Genomic DNA, 13358 nt, shown 5'->3' with positions numbered 1-13358 from the left:
ATTTGTAAAGTACTGAATGCTAATTTGAAAAGTAAAGCAAGATTGGCTTTAAATCTGAAATTAATTTGTTGAAATATTTTTCAGGTGAAAGATATTATGATGCATGGACTGGCTTGGAGTGAGGCTCCTTTACTCTGCAAAAGGAAATCTACAAAAGTTGGTGAGATTGAATTTGATGTTTTAGCTATATCAATGACCTAATCTTAATTCTCTTATCTAGTCCATTTATAGGTGTGTAACCATGTCCTACTGTTACAACCCACAGGGGATGATGCAGTTTGTACTGATCCTACCCCATTTCATACAAGGGGACCAGGCAGTCCTGCAGATTTCCCTGGCTTGGCTTTTTCAGAGCTTTGCTCTACTACCCATCTAATAGATGGACTAGATTTGCATAGGTTTAGGGACCCTTAACAATGTTTACATTGTTAATTCTCACAGGGCTTGTTTGCTGAATGGGTGGATGCATCTACAACTTTAGTGCCTGGCATGCATTGTACAGTAAAGCATATGTACAATGTGTTGATGGCACTAAAGTGGTGGATGTAATGCACCCATTCAGGGAACAAGCTCTGCACTAAAACCAGAGGAAGGGATAGGCCTTGCTGAGCCTATGTTAAAAGATAGGCTGTTAGGATTTTTTGGGCTTGTTATTAGGCATTGGTGATAATAAAAGTAGTGTCCCTGTTTAATGTTTATTTTTCTTTTACAGGTGATTGGCTCTGGAGTTGTCTTGGCCTTTTGGATCTTTGGTTCATCTAGGAGCATGTCCCACAACCTGAAACAGTAATAAATATTAATGTATTATAAACACTATGTAAAACTTAAATAAAACAATTTTAATGAAACTACTTTATATACCTTATCCTGAAATTATGCTGGAAATTATTGTTTACTACTATTGATGCAATGTTTAAACTGAATTTTTTACTTTGAAAATAAATACTTGGTAAAATTTACACCTATTTGTAACTTGTTACATAGGTGCATGCAAAATGCATTGAAAAGATGTAAAAGTGGACTACCTATTCAATTTACATAAACTAACAAATATTGCAAATTAGTCTGAAATATTAAAGTGGAAGAAACTTTAGTCAATATTTTAGTTTTCAAATTTGAAAGTAAATTTAAAGCTATAAAACACCTAAGCTTTGTACAAATTATGATGTAAATTTAACAATGATTTTGTTAATTTAAAAACATTAGAAAAGTGACACTGAAGCATCTGTACAACATGATTTTCAGTCTTTGATTAAATTTAATCAAAGCTCTTAAATGATTTGTCTGCCAAACTTCAGATATTCTGAAATATTTTACCTAGATTAGAACCATCATTGTTTGAAAGGGCAAAACAGATTACTGTCAATTAGTTTGACCTAACATCTGCAAGGTCCTGAAGGAATAGAATTTTTTTTGTAAAACTTTGTTTGCTAAAAACAAACCCTGCCTAATGAACCTGCTCATTTTTTTTAGAAATGGTAATTGCAACATTACCAAAGGCCATTGTTTTAATAGCCAAAGTACCAAATGAAAGACCAAGAAGCAACAAACAGGTACATGGTAGAAAGGACAAAAGAATGGTTATGAGGACCCTTTCATTTGTTAAAGAAATGACTGGGAAAAATGCTGTCATACCACAAGGGGTCTTAACCCTTGTCATATACATCACTGACATTAATCTAAATATTACCAACCACAAAAATTGCTGATAACATGTTATAAAAAAAAATAAAGAATATAATATTGAGGCCTTAATGCAGATCTCTAACTCTACAAATAGTAACAAGACTGGCAATTTCTTAACATAAAACAAAAAAAATCCAAGACCTTGCACGTGAGCCAGAACAATCCATATCACAACTACCACATTAAAATGAAACAACAATGAAGGTAAGGTAATTACCAAAAGAAGGCACCAAACCGGGAAGGCCATGTAGCACCATCAAAGTGCGAAATAATCAGAGGGCGCTAAATATCACCAAGAATGCCAATACGAGAACAAAAACGCATAAGGCGAACGATATCAAAAGTATCCAATTCACCTAGAATTCTATCGAGGGACAAGTGACTGCGAGGGACGGTCGGAAGGAAGCAAGACACACGCTCGTCCTGGAAGTCAGGACATTCAACAAGGATATGCACAACTGTAAGAGGGACAACGCAATTCGGACAATAAGGAGCAGGGCGGCGCTCCATTAAGTGACCGTGGGTTAAGCGGGTATGACCAACCCACAGCCGTGCCAAAGCAGTGTCCCACCGCCGGTTACGGTGGTAGGAGGAAGGCCACGGGGACACACTAAGTTTGAGAGTACGCAGCTTGTTACCAACCACAGAGGACCAACAACCCTGCCAACGGGGAAGAATGAATAACAGGATAAAAGTTGGAATAAGGAATACCTTTACGGGAGATGGGACAAGAACGGATAGCTTCCTTAGCGGCAGCATCCGCACGCTAATTGAAACACCAATATGGCTGGGAACCCAGCAAAACTCTACTGATTTAAATTTACTAGAAATAAGAAACAGCCAATGTTGAATCTCAATGACCACCGGATGGACAGGGTTAAAGGACCCTAGAGCCATGAGGGCACTACGAGAATCAACTACAACCACAAAGGAGGAATGAGAATGAGAAAGCAAGAGACGAAGAGCATAGAGAATAGCATAAAGTTCTGCCGTAAAGACGCTAGCCTCCGAAGGGAGGCGACACATGTAAGTACGGTCAGGAAAAACAACAGAGTAGCCCACACCATCCGCAGACTTAGACCCATCAGGGAAGATGGAAATAGAGTGGGAGTGCAAAGAAAAGTGCTCAAGGAAGAGGCTTTTCAGAATTGTAGGAGGGGTAAAGGCTTTAGTAATACAAGTCAAGGACGTACAAAACTTGGGAAGGGGGACTCTCCACGGAGGTAATGAAGGAACAATACGAGGAGAAACATTAGAAATATGAACAGAAAGAGAATCCTGTAAGCGAGATAACTGGACAGAAAGTGGGAGACAATGAAGAGGAACAGGAACCACAGGAGGAGGAAAAGTCAATGCACGACAGAGGCGAGAGGAAGGATGTTGGAAGGACCGCGCAAGATAGCGAAGACATTAGCGATCACGGCAGTCCTGAAGAGAGAGAAAGCCAGTGTCAACATACAAACTAAGGGCGGGAGTCGAACGAAAGCCACCAGAGCCGAGACGCAACCCAGTATGGTGCAAAGCATCAAGACGGCGAAGAGTAGAAGGAGAAGCAGAAGAGTATGCAGGGCAACCATAATCGAGTTTAGACAGGACGAGAGAGGAGTGCAAATAGAGGAGCGTGCGCCTATCCACTCCCCAAGAATTATGGGACAAAACCTTAAGGAGGTTAAGGGCCTTAGAGCATTCAACTCGGAGGCAAGAGATATGGGCTGACCGAGACAAACGAGTGTCAAAGACTAACCCCGAAAGCTTCCCGGAATCCCTGTACACAATGAGATGACCATAAAGCAACAACAATGAAGTAAAGGTCCTTTCAGTAAGAATCTATCATTCACTGAAAGTTGCTGCAGTTAAAAATAAAAGAAAATACAAGTCCCTAGAAATAAACAAGCAACCTTTTTGACTAAGGAAAAGAAGGTAGTTATTCTACTGTATAAATCTAAGTATTCACTTAGATAACTGTATCCAAGCATAGAGGTTCCCCCCCCCCCCATCCCTTTCAGAAAAACATCTACTTTCGAAAAAGTTTAACATTGGCCAACAAAAATGATTCCAGAACTAAATTGCCTAATACCAGGAACAACTGAGAGCCATGACAAACACTGCAACCCTCTCCTACCCCCAAGTCTTATGCTATTTATGATCCAAGGTAATTTGAGATACTATACTCTACTTCCTACAGATGAGTCTAGTGAGAGGGTGATCTCCTGGCGATTAAATTGAAGCACGATACAGGTGTCAACGAACATCAGTCAGCCCACTTGTCAGCACAGTGGATAACTAATGACATCATAATCTGCAGTGTTGTATGCCTCCCTGTGGCCATTTAAATCAATAAAACACAGGGTTGTGGCAATGTTTACAGCATAAGGCAAGGTATAGAGGAATCCTGGAATGCCATGTAATGTGTAGTCCTTGAATGTGCTTTAGGCAACCAAATTGAATAACAACATTTCTGGTGTTCGGCTATATAATCCGAGTTTCTCATTCGGTATAATGTTTTAAACCTAAATAGGAAATCACTTTAAAGGTCAATTTATTTGGAAAGTGCTAACCAGATTCCAAATTACTGAGCTCTGAAAGTACTACAAGGCAAGTTTAACCGAATGAGTGTTTGCCTATCCATACCCCCATGAGGTATGTGACAACACTGAATAAAGAAAGGGTCTTTGAGCATTCACCGTGCAGGTATTTGACATGACCAATATAGCCAAGTGTTAAAGATCATTCTAAGCAGTTCTGCACAATCCATATACTATCAATTAATATAATTGTACAATGGTGCTTGGTGGATGATATTTCCTATTAAAACTCATTGGACAACTGTTTGTATTAGGCATTTTAAACCTACAAATGGTAGCCCTAGATATCGCACTACAGTATTAATTACAAGATGAACAATGTAAAATCAATACCACAACAGCAAAGGATGACGGCTTTTCAACAACCGACAAACACGCAGGTCTAACACTAGCCATCCCGAGAGAGGACGTCCCAAGCATGTACACCCACAACTTTACATCACCTTTGCTACCTCACGCGAGCACGCAACAGCATGAGGATGCCATACTCCCAAACCAACTCCATGCACTTTGAGGCTTTAACAACTCAACATTTAAAAAGTTGATTTAAAAAATCAAACACCTGAATTTTTCCCTAATTAAATTTACTAGGGAAATGCACACCAAGCCATGAAACTTACAATGAAGATGAACAAACTACACACAGCTGTCACCAAACTTCCACATACCACCCCCCTCTCACTCCTGCCCTCCTTAGGTGCTCTGATTGGCTGAGCACCTAAGCCACCACCACTCACCTCTTGTTGTGAGAGCCTAAAGCATGTTTGGTTGCACTTTAAAAGTTCCCCAGTGTACTCGCCTAATTGTGAGTACCGCCTGCCCGGTTCACCATTTTGTTTTTCAATCTACCTCAATTTACCCCTTTACAGTCAAATATTATGCAAAATTCTGTTTAAGACTTGTCCCTTCTTAACTTAAATAACTGCTTTGGCCATCTGCAATCTTTCTAGGTGGGTAACAATGACTCTTGAGGCCAGAAAGGACTTATCAGACGGCGATCATAACAATACAGTACACACACAAAATCACAACCTGATATACACCAAGCAGAAAATCCACTGGAGCTGTGAGGCGACGTAAACCCTTGCCCAAGGCACTGACAGCTGCATACTCTACCACAGTATATTAGTGACTTTGTAAAAGTCTTACAACCGGATTTCCCCATAAATCACAGCAAGTTTTGAGGCCACTCCTTGAGTCAACGTCTTACGTAAGACCTACAAGCACTCAGGTGAAGGCTGAAGCAGTTCAACACCATACGCCCCAACTTCAAATACACAGTTGAGAGGCGGGACCAAAACGTGATTTTCTGTGTGTGCCTGAAGTTGGGGGCATACGGTCTTGCTTCACCCTTCACTTTACCCTTCACCGGCGTACTTCAGGGGTTTTATTTAATACAGTACTTGGACTGGCTTCAGTAGGGCCTCCAGACTTTCTGTGGCTTCACAAGTGTCACGTGAATCCCCTGCATAGCAGTGGAACTGCCTTTTCCCTTCACCTTCAATGCCTCTGCACTGGAAGTATACATCTACACCAGCCCAGAAGAGTCATCAGTCCTGCCACCTCTCCATACCCCCCAGGGCCTGGCACGGCCTGGTACGACTCAGAGGCAAGCCGGGCGCCACTGCTAACTGGCAGTTTGTCCCCACAAACAAGCAGTTAGCCGCCTTCAACTGACAGTGGTACAGCTCAACACAAAGGCACCGCCAGCCACAACGAGCAGTTTGCTAGTTGACCAGATGTCCACCTCGTGTTGACACTGGATGAGTCATCACCGCCGGACTATATAGAGCGCTGCCTCCCTGGAGAGGCAATCTCTCCCTTAGTGCTCTAGGATCACCTTCATGTCTCTAACCCGTCGTCCGCTTCCAGCCAACGTCGTGTGACTGATGCCATGGTGGTATGGTAGCTGTCTTCAGAACACCAGTACCCAGTATATCTTCATACTTTTATTCATTGCTTATAGTTTATTTTTTGCATTTAAGGTCATACTAACTTGTTCACCTTTGCATTACATGATAGTCAAGTATTGTCATGTGTTATTTTTGTTCATTACTATTTCAGTAAATTGTTTAATTATTTATTTGATAATTTTCATTTGTTTCCACCTGCAACTTACACACTGCAAGGCCAATAGCAGCATTTCTTTCATTTATGTGAGGGAGAGCCATACCATCTTGGTTCAGTATAGCTGTGATACCATAACCCGTCACACAAGATATCCAGTTGTAAGACTTTTACCATCAGTGGTGGTAGAGTATGCAACTGGCAATGCCTTTGTTACAGGTTCGCTTCATCTCACAGCCCCAGTGGATTTTCTCACACATTTGAATACATGAAACAACTTTATTTGATACATTCCAAACCAAAGTAGTGTACAGTACAGTAATTATCAAACCATCAAATGTGTGGGATAATCATAGTGCGCTAAATATCACTAACGTCGCCAATACAAGAACAAAAACGCATACGGCGAACAATATCAAAGGTATTGAATTTACCAAGAATTTTATCGAGGGACAATTGACAGTGAGGGATGGTCGGGAAGCAAGACACATAAGTCCTGGAAGTCAGGACATGTAGAGACAACGGTTTGGACAATAAGAAGCAGGGCAGCGCTCCATTAAGTGCCCGTGAGTTAAACGTGTATGACCAATATACAACCTCGCCAGAGCCGTTTCCCACCACCGGTTACGGTGGTAGGAGGAAGGCCACGGGAACACACTACTCGTAAGAGCACGCAGTTTGTTACCAGTAACAGAAGACCAACAACCCTGACAACGGGCAAGAATGGGGAAATGAATAACTGGGTAAAAGTCATAATAAGGAATACCTTTACGGGAGATGGGACAGATACGGATAGCTTCCTTAGCGGCAGTGTCCGCACGCTCATTTAAGAACACACCAATATGGGTGGGAATCCAGCGAAATTCCACTGTCTTAAATCTACTGGAGATAAGAAACAGCCAATGTTGAATTTCAACTACCAAAGGATGGACTGGATTAAAGGATTCTAGAGCCATGAGGGCACTGCAAGTGTCAACTACAAACACAGAGGAGGATTGACAGCGAGAAAAGAGTTGATGAAGAGCATAGAGAATAGCATAAAGTTCTGCCATGAAGATGCTAGTCTCCGGAGGCAGGAGACACAAAGGTGCAGTCAGGAAAAACAACAGAGTAGCCTACACCGTCTGCAGACTTAAGACCCATTGGTGAAGACGGAAATAGAGTGGAAGTGTGAAGAAAAGTGTTCAAGTAAAAGGTGATTTAGAACTGTAGGAGGGGTAAAAGTTTTAGTCATGTGGGTCAAGGCTTACAGAATTTAGGAACGGGGACCCCTCCACAGGGGCAAAGACGGAATGACACGAGGGGAAATATTGGTAACACAAACTGAAAGAGCATTTTGTAAGAGAGACAACCGTACAGAAAGAGATAGGTGGTGAAGGGGAACAGGAACCACAGGATGGGTAAAGGTCAAGGCATGACATAAGCAAGAGTGAAGGTGCTGTAAGGACCGTGCAAGGTGGAGAAGACAGTAGCGATCATGGCGATCCTGTAGAAACAGGACGCCAGTTTCAACATACAGGCTTAGGGTAGGTGTCGAAGGAAAGGTACCAGAGTTGAGCCGTAACCCAGTATGATGCAGTGTGTCCAGATGGTGAAGGGTAGAAGGAGAAGCAGACGAGTAAACAGGGCCATAATCGAGTTTAGACAGAACGAGAGAGGAATGTAAAGAGAGGAGCAGTGTCGATTAGCTCCCCAAGAAGTATGGGACATGACCTAAAGTTAGTTAAGGGCCTTAGAGCATTCAACTCGGACGTAAAAAATATGGGGCGACAAAGACAAACGAGTGTCAAAGATTAGCCCTAAAAGCTTTAGCAGATTCTTTGTACAAAAGGGGATGACCCCTGTTACCTAACAGTAAATAGGTATCTGGGAGTTAGCTGTTACAGGCTGCTTCCTAGGGGGGTGCGTGTGTGGGAGAAAAAAAATTTTAGTAGTTAACCACTGAACTGCTCTGTCTCCAAATAACACCCTGGTGCACAAGAAATAAATTCTTTCCAAAAATTTTTTTTCTCTTCTTATATTGTTAAAATGCAGAGTCTGATCACGGGGAAACTAAACAAAAAATATTGTATGTGACTTACTTTAGCTGCAATGGAGCTGGGAAGTTGAGCAAATTATGGGCGCTGAGCGTTGGGGGTCTGTCGGCCCCGCCACCCCGTGCGACGGCAGTTGCTGTGAATAAAATGTTGCGCAATTATTTTGAAGTTTCTCATTCATTTCTTCCTTTTTTTGCTGTAATATTATTTAAAAGTGTGTAATTTGTGGAATTTATATAATTCAAAGTATAGAACATCACTATGCTCAAAATTATGGGCCTCATATATGCGACATATTCTACAATCAAACAGTGTTTTTGTTGTTATTACACTATATACACACATTGTATATACCCATCTACGTATGTATTCACCATAACGATCCACTATGTTGGTATGGTGAGCCCAAAAAACATGAGTGAGCTGCCACACCCTGCCAGTCCTCCCTCCCTCCTCCAACACATTACTTGCCAACATTCCTCCTCCCAAAATACTGTTATTGTGTTTATTACACTATTTACACACGTTATGTATAAGTATGTACATGTTTTATTCATGTACATACGTACATACTTGCCATCTCCTCACCTCTCTCTCTTGCCTACTTAATGCTCTTGCTTCCCTCATCTCATCACAATCGACTTTATAATGGTCCAGGACGGATCGAAATGTCGTCGTCTATTCAATTTCCAGTGTGTGGTTTGGTCAACAATGAAATCTTCATGCAAGATCTTATAAAGAAAACCCCTAGGACGAGTTTTGCAGATACGAAAGAGTTTAAGGTGAGTAGGGGATGGTTTGAGAAATTTTGAAAAAAGACGTGGTATTCATAGTGTTGTGAGGCATGGTGAGGGTGCCAGCTCAGATAAAGTAGGGGCTGAAAGATTTGTTCGTGATTTTAAAGAATTTGTAGATACTGTATTGATGGATATATTCCACAACAAGTGTTTAATTGTGAGGAGACATGGCTATTCTGGAAAAAATTGCCGAAGAGGACATACATTACCCAAGAGGAGACGTCACTGCCCGGACACAAGCTAACTTGGGCTAACTTGTGTCAGGATAGGCTAACTCTTGTGCTGTGTGGCGATTTGAAAATTAAACCCTTGCTCGTGTATCATTCCGAAAATCCAAGAGTTTTAAAAAATATATAACGTGCAGAAAAACTGTGATGTAGAGTGGTTTGCCCTGCCATCAAAAAATATCTGCAAGAGAAAAGTTTGACACTAAAGGGCCTGCTTCTCGACAATGCTCCTGCTCATCCTCCAGACTTGGAGGATGCATTGTTGGGGCCACTTTTTTTTTTTTAGGGATATTCCTGCATGGGCCCTAAGTTTCTGGCTAATGAACCAATGACATGAAGGAGGAGTTTTCAACCTACCTTGTGTTAGGTGTGCAGGGGTCAATAGGCTGAACATAATGTCAGGAGCAAAGGGGGGCGTTTGCCTCTTCAAACACAATTGTGACCATCTTCATCTCTTCGAACTATCCTAAATGCTCTCTTCACCTGTCTGACCAAATTGGGTGTCCAGACCACCTTTGAATCTGAAATTGTAAAATTAATAGTGATTTCAGAATATTCAGTCCATTTATACTAACAAAATTATATACAGTATACTGTAATTGAAATTTTACAGAATGATAAAGGCAATTTAGTAACTTTGTTAAAATGCACATGGGGGAAATACATGAAAGTAGGTTAATATGGTTTGTAAGGTTGATGGGAAATGTTTATTACTTTTATGATTTAAAAGATGTACAGTATAGCCCTAATACTCCATCCTGGGTGCATTCCACCAGGTAATGACCACAGCAAAAGTTTTCCACGAGGCTCTATTGTCACACAAACTTTTCACATTTTCAAACTTGATTCATCTTTTTCCCCCTCGTTCCAGGGGGTTTCTTTAAAAGGTCTTCATGCAAATGCCTTGGTTTCTCACAAATGATGGCCTCTGAAATGCTATCACCTGCTAACTCCTTGTTGTGTATCCAAATTAATTAAAACTTTTTAACATCCTCAAGTGTTTGTGTTCTTTGTTTCGGGATTGTTGATATGCCTTTTGCCACTTTAATGCTCATAATGTCCTTTTTCTTAGCAAGTATAGTGCATATTGTTGACAGATTTGTTGTACTGCCTAGCTAGTTCAACAACCTGTGCACCATTTTGATGTTTATGAATGCTCTCTTGTTTTTCCTCTATGGTCATTCTCACATGTGTTTTCTTGGCTTGAACCTTACCACTGGCTTTCTTGGGACTCATGGCAAGATATATCATAACAAATTTTATGTTCAAATAGCCAAAAATCCCAAAACAAATGTAATGCTTTACAAAAAATTCAGGCGCGATACTTACTAGGCAGGAGACACTGGTAAACTGAGGCGCGATCACCATGCCACCACGCGCTAGGTCAGCCCATACGTATATCAACAAACTCCTTTCCCGAGGCAAAGTTTGTAACCCGATTCAAATTTTTCGAAGAAATTAGGCTCGTAACCCGAAAAGTTCATAAATATTCATTTGTAAGCCGAGGTGTCACTATATATAACTAAAAAATTAAACTCGGGATTACTTTCAACCCCCACCCCTTTTGCTCTACTCCATCGCCACCTACCTTCACCCCCCTCTATGATGTACTCTTCCATAGACACCTACCTTTGCCCCCCTCCTCCCCTCTACTCCTCCATCATCACCTACCTTCACACCCCCTCCCTTCTCCTCCTCCATCGTCACCTTCCTTTCACCCTCCTCTATGATGTACTCTTCCATAGACACCTACGTTCACTGCATATAATGCTCCCCTCTACTCCTCCATCGTCACCTACTTTCACCCCCCCCCCTCCGCTCTACTCCTCCAGGGTCGCAGACAATTTCATGAGCGTGAGAACTACGAGTTCTCTAACCACTCTCACACTCCTACTCTCTCACCAGTGAGGGGGAGGGAAGGAGGGAGGAAATGAAGGAAGAAAGGTGGGGGAGAGAGAATAGGCAGGGGGGAGGAGGGCCTAGATACATTTCTTCCATATAGATAGGTAGACTGAGGGAGAGCTGCTTGCCAAGAGCCCTATCAGACAGGCTTCCTATTCCTCAACCCTCCCTAATATGCCACATCCTGGTCAGGACAACTTGCTCGATTGTTATTCTTGGTGTGACTCGAGAACTGACCTCGAGGCGGGGCATGGGCATGGATTATCTCCCTGGGGCACGCACCTCCCTGCCCCAGCTCTCTCTCTCTCTCACATAATCTATCAAGGGTCTAACATGAGGTCATTGTGCCTACCAGAAGTGTATGTGTCCAAGGCTGGCCACCTGTCTGGACCATTCAAATGTATAAACACGTAATTAGTCTATTAAAATTATATATAATGCTACAATTATAAATTAATTTGTTCATGGTCATTCGTTTATCAGTATTTTAATATGAGGTATATATACGCATGTATGTATACGTTGACGTACACATATATGATTATTGTATGGAATGATTATGATTATGTGTAATCATATATGATTATATCTAATGGAATGCATTAGTAAGTGATGTGGTGGAGGCTGACTCCATACACAGGTTCAAGTGTAGATATGATAGAGCCCAATAGGCTCAGAAACCTGTACACCTGTTGATTGACGGTTGAGAGGTGGAACTAAAGAGCCAGAGCTCAACCCCAGCAAGCACAATTAGGCGAGTATATGAACGAATGCACATGTACACTTTCAAATGAATTAAGATACCTTGAGATACACAATGACTTAGTTTAAATAGTTTAAACACATTATGGTACTGATTTTGACATGCTGATGTCTGGAAGGGAGAGGGGGTGTGGGGGGTAATTGTCTGAGGTGGAGGACCAGAGGAGGGGGTCAGTGGAAGGATGGTGGCTGGAGGGATGCCATTGTTCTAATGGTTATGAAAACAATTATTGATGGCAGGAATTCAGTGGGTGTGTACTTCACCCGCACCATCACCATACTGTGCACTGCTACAACCCCCCCCCCCCCACTCCACCCATGCTGTGCAGGGCGTATTACACATTATGGGATAACCGACTGTCTGTCCATTCCTGTCTGCTCGTTATGCTGCCCTTCCTTTCGAAAATTGTCTGCTTTATCGACTTCCTTCAAGACCACACGTTAGCCTCTTATCACGCCCTCTTACCACTCTCAGGGAGCCGGCTCTTCTATACAATAGTTACCACTCAGTCCCCAAGGTGAAAGTGTCCGGGCATATGACTTGTTACGTGTACTTATTTGCGATTCGTTTGGGCTGTCACGTGTGGTGATTAGTGTTGGGTAAGGCTAGGCCAGGTCAGGTCAGACTAGGCCAGGTCAGACTAGGCTAGGTAAGGCTAGGCCAGGTCAGGTCAGACTAGGCCAGGTCAGACTAGGCTAGGTAAGGCTAGGCCAGGGCAGGTCTGGTCAGGTCTGGCTAGGCCAGGCCAGGCCAGGCCAGGCCAGGCTAGGCAGGGTGAGAGAAGTAAAGCGGCAGGTACTTACGTTTCCAAGAAAGTAGCGGCGGTAGTATATTGTTGATTTAGATTCGACGACATCCTGAAGCTAGTAGGTGGCGGCCTCATCGCTCTCGAACTTCTTGTTGTTGTAGGGGATACGAGGCACACCCAATATCCCCCTTACATTGATCACATCGCACACTAATATTTTTACTATTTCGGACACCAGATTTGTCTGTTTCGTATATGTATAATTGTTCAATATTAAAACCACAATAGAATGCTCTTAACAGTTACAATTTTCAACTTAACAGCCATATTGACAACATCGCACACTAATATTTTTACCACTTCGGGCACCAGCTTTCGATGTTTCGCATATGTGTACGTGTTCCACATTAAAACGACAATATAATGCTATTAACAATTAAAATCTTCTATTTAACAGGCATATAGTTATTAAATAAAGTTTAGTGATGTAATAGACATAATCCGGAGTTGGTAAGGACGCCGCCCGCCAGCGTAAACACAACACACC

General features: G+C 42.1%; 2 long non-coding RNA genes across 3 annotated transcripts in view; one reads left to right on the top strand and one right to left on the bottom strand.

Moving 5' to 3' along the window:
* The window catches only part of LOC138359708 (uncharacterized), a 7073-nt gene extending 6225 nt beyond the window's left edge, over positions 1-848 (top strand). For both annotated transcript variants that reach the window (XR_011226017.1, XR_011226016.1), the window contains exons 3-4: positions 85-160; positions 713-848. This is a non-coding gene — a long non-coding RNA (uncharacterized lncRNA). The remainder of the gene's footprint in view (positions 1-84; positions 161-712) is intronic.
* Positions 682-13358, bottom strand: LOC138359707 (uncharacterized). The gene is made up of 4 exons (XR_011226015.1): positions 12867-13358; positions 9756-9919; positions 8420-8510; positions 682-778 (listed from the first exon to the last, which is right to left on the bottom strand). It is a non-coding gene; the product is annotated as an uncharacterized lncRNA (long non-coding RNA).

Source organism: Procambarus clarkii, chromosome 92 (genome assembly GCF_040958095.1).
Source record: "Procambarus clarkii isolate CNS0578487 chromosome 92, FALCON_Pclarkii_2.0, whole genome shotgun sequence".
NCBI classification, from domain to species: Eukaryota; Metazoa; Arthropoda; class Malacostraca; order Decapoda; family Cambaridae; genus Procambarus; species Procambarus clarkii.
Note: the sequence above shows the minus strand (reverse complement) of the source record. Positions and strands in the feature narration are given on the sequence as shown.